Raw genomic sequence first — 4,295 nt, forward strand, 5'->3', positions numbered from 1 at the left:
GCAAGGAGACTTTAATGCTTATTTTGGTAGACAATTGAAATACAATTCAAATATGCTTGAACACTTCGGTGATTATATGGCTAATGTTAAAGGTGAACTTAAACTTATTAGTAAACATGCTTCTATGGTTACCACTCAAGTAGAACAAGTACTTAAAGCTCAAAATGATTTGCTCAATGAATTGAATAGTAAAGATAATGATTATGCTGTTAGAGTGGCTACTAGAACTGGTAGAATGACTCAGGAACCTTTGTATCATGAAGGCCATCCTAAGAAAATTGAGCAAGATTCTCAGAGAAATAATATAGATGCACCTAGTTCTTCTAAAAAGAAGAAAAAGAAAAATGATAGGACTTTGCATGCTTCTAGTGATCCTATTATAGAAACACCTGAGAATCCAAATGATATTTCTATTTCTGATGCTGAAACACAACCAGGTAATGAAACTGAAACTAGTGATAATGTCAATAATAATGTTCATGATGATGCTCAACCTAGTAATGATAATGATATAGAAATTGAACCTGCTGTTGATCTTGATAACCCATAATCAAAGAATCAACGTTATGATAAGAAAGACTTTGTTGCTAGGAAACACGGTAAAGAAAGAGAGCCTTGGGTTCAGAAACCCATGCCCTTTCCTCCCAAACCATCCAAGAAAAAGGATGATGATGATTTTGAGCGCTTTGCTGAAATGATTAGACCTATCTTTTTGCGTATGCGATTAACTGATATGTTTAAAACCAATCCTTATGCTAAGTATATGAAAGATATTATTACAAATAAAAGAAAGATACTGGAAGCTGAAATTTCCACCATGCTTGCTACTTATAATTTTAAGGGTGGAATACCAAGGAAACTTGGAGATCCAGGAGTACCCACTATACTATGCTCCATTAAAAGAAATTATGTTAAAACCGCTTTATGTGATCTTGGAGCCGGTGTTAGTGTTATGCCTCTCTCTTTATATCGTAGACTTGATTTGAATAAGTTGACACCTACTAAAATATCTTTGCAAATGGCTGATAAATCAACTGCTATTAATGTCGGTATTTGTGAGGATGTGCCTGTTGTAGTTGCAAATGTTACTATTTTAAAGGACTTTGTTATTCTTGATATTCCCGAGGACGATAGTATGTCTATTATTCTTGGAAGACCCTTTTTGAATACTGCAAGGGCTGTTATTGATTGCACTAAAGGCAATGTCACTTTTCATGTTAATGTTAATGAGCACACGGTACACTTTCCGAGGAAACAACCTCAAGTTCATAGTATCAACTCTATTGGAAAAATTCCATCGATTATATTTGGAGGTTTTGAATTTCCTCTTCCTACTGTCAAGAAGAAATATGATATTCTTATTATTGGGGATGTGCATATCCCCGTTGAGGTAACATAGTGTTATTCGAAATTTCTCCGGTTCCATGTTATTCGGAATGAGTTCGTTAACAAGACTTGATAAACCTTGTTAGTGGATTCCTTTTGATGACCATGAGATGGATGAAACTAGAAGGCACAACCTTCTGTACCCCACTTTTACTTTCTGTTATTTATATTAAATAAAAATAAATATTTGTCTGTTATCTGATTATCCGTGCAATATAAAAATACCTCGAAAATAAAAGTTCTCAAATGCCCTAAAAATCAAATATGATTTTTTTCTAGAATATTTGAGGATTTATGGAACTGAGAACACACCAGGGTGGCCAACCACCTGCCCATGAGGGTGGAGGGCGCGCCCCCTGCCTCGTGGGTCCACGATGGCCCTCCTCCACTTATCCTTTCACCCATACACTCCTTCTTCCTCCCCCAAACACGAATAACCAGCTCAAACCCGAGTCCAAGCTCGTTTTGCTGCCATTTTCGATCTCCTTGCTCAAAGCACCTCTCACAAAACTGCTTGGGGAGATTGTTCCTTGGTATGTGACTCCCCCATTGGTCCAATTAGTTTTTGTTCTAGTGCTTTATTCATTGCAAATTTTTGCTGCTTAGGTGACCCTGTTCCTGAGCTTGCATGTCAAATTTATATGGTTCCAAGTAGTTTTGATGCATGATATAGGCCCTAGGCACTTGTAGGAGTAGTTGCTATCAATATTATTGAGTTTGGTTTACTTTTATTTTGAAGTTACTAAAAAAATTAGAATTTTTCAGAGGAAGAAAAATGCTTAGGAAAATGTTCCAAGGTGGTTCTTCAAGGAAGCAAGGACCCAGGCTTGCAATGCGTGATGCTGATGAAGAGCCACCAAGAGACGCTCCAGTGTGTCCTTGTGAGTTGCCTTCTGAAAATTTTATGGATCGAGCGGGAATAAAAGAAGAATTCAACGCATATTTGTGTAACGCTGATCTCATGAGCTTCGAGGAAGAGAAGTGCAGTCGGTATCATAATCTCACTAGTTCCTTTGTGAGGAGGTTTGAATTTTCAACTTCACGTAATTCTCCAACTATCCTGTTTGATCTTTATGATAAATCTAATACCATGGACTTAGAGGACCTTACCACTGCATGCAAACTTCCACAATGTGGTAGTATAAGGGATCCTCGCAAATCTGAATTTAGAGATTTTCTTGCTAATATAACTATGGGAGAATCTAGAGATATTACACAAGCTACCATAGGGAGCATTCACTTTCCAGCTATACATTATTTTGCTCTCTTCATAGGTAGATGCATAAATGGTAAAGATGAGGCATGTCACATGTGTGTCCCTGACCTCAGTATTCTTAGGAGTGCTGTGATAGGGGACAAATCTTATAATTTGGGAGCCATCATTGCAGGTAGGTTGCATCTTAATAGATTTAATGGAGATTTCTTTGGTGGAATTTATGCAACCCGCGTAGCTAATTTTCTTGGTATAGATGTACACGAAGATGATATTGAATTACCTCCTGCCTATCTAGATTTTAATGCTATGGTTCACCACCAGTTTGTCGAGAGGAACGAATCACCTCTCCAGTATCGACTAATCTTTGACAGACGTCGTGTTGTCCGTATTACTCTCCCTACTCCTGCTTTCTTTGATTATCAGGAAAGAGGAGGATATACTATTACCAGAGAGGAGGCAGATGAGTACGAGAGGAAGAGGAGGCTGCTCATCGCCACGCTGCAGCTCAGCAGGCGATAGCCGCTGCATCACAGTACGACCCCAGCTGCTATTATGGATATCAGCCAGGCCAGTCGTGGCCATAGACCAACTTAGGCCAAAAGCCTAAGCTTGGGGGAGTACGTATTTCCCACCGACATTACATTTATGTTCACACACTCATTGCTAGATGTCGGTGCTCATACTTTTTCATTGTATCATCCATGCTAGTTTATTTTCCTTTTTTATGCTCTCTTCTTGTGTGTTTAATAAACCTTAAGAAAAACCAAAAAAAATTAGTTGTACCTTTTAATTAGTTTACTTTCCATGCTTGTAGTAGTAATTAAAAAGAAAACCCAAAAAGATTTCATGTTCTTCTTTTGCTTGTTGGGAGCTTTCCCGTGTAAATAGTTTTATTTCTTTTCTTTGGGGGTTGATAGGAGAAGACCATGATTAAATTGTTGAAGTGGCTCTTATATGCATAAATGTTGATCTGACAAAAGAGCCCGTATTGCCTTGTCTTCTCCTATTTATTGAATGCCTGCAGATTCCAGCTTAGTCCAATGCACGTGCACTATTATTATTATTCACATCGTTCGGTCGTGCAAGTGAAGGGCAATTATGATGATATATGATGGACTGGCTGAGATGAGAAAAGTTGGTATGAACTCGACCTCTTTTGTTTTTGTAAATATGATTAGTTCATCATTCCTGATTTAGCCTATTATGAATAAACATGCTTGCAATGACAACTAGATATCATAGTTTCTTGTGCCATGCTTGATTAGCTATGAGTTATAATGGTTTACCTTGCATGCCAACATTCTATTAAAATGGTTATGATGTGGTATGATAGGGTGGTATCCTCCTCTGAATGATTTAAGTGACTTGACTTGGCACATGTTCACGCATGTAGTTGAAACAAAATCAACATAGCCTTCACGATATTTATGTTCATGGTGGATTATATCCTACTCATGCTTGCATTCGGTGTTGATTAATTTTAATGCATGTTCATGACCGTTGTCGCTCTCTAGCTGGTCGCTTCCCAGTCTTTTGCTAGCCTTCACCTGTACTAAGCGGGAATACTGCTTGTGCATCCAATCCCTTAAACCCCAAAGTTATTCCACATGAGTCCACTATACCTACCTATATACGGTATCTACTTGCCGTTCCAAGTAAATTTCTATGTGCCAAACTCTAAACCTTCAAATAA

This window comes from Triticum urartu, chromosome 1A, assembly GCF_056163025.1.
Source record: "Triticum urartu cultivar PI428250 chromosome 1A, HENAU_Tu73, whole genome shotgun sequence".
Taxonomy (NCBI): Eukaryota; Viridiplantae; Streptophyta; class Magnoliopsida; order Poales; family Poaceae; genus Triticum; species Triticum urartu.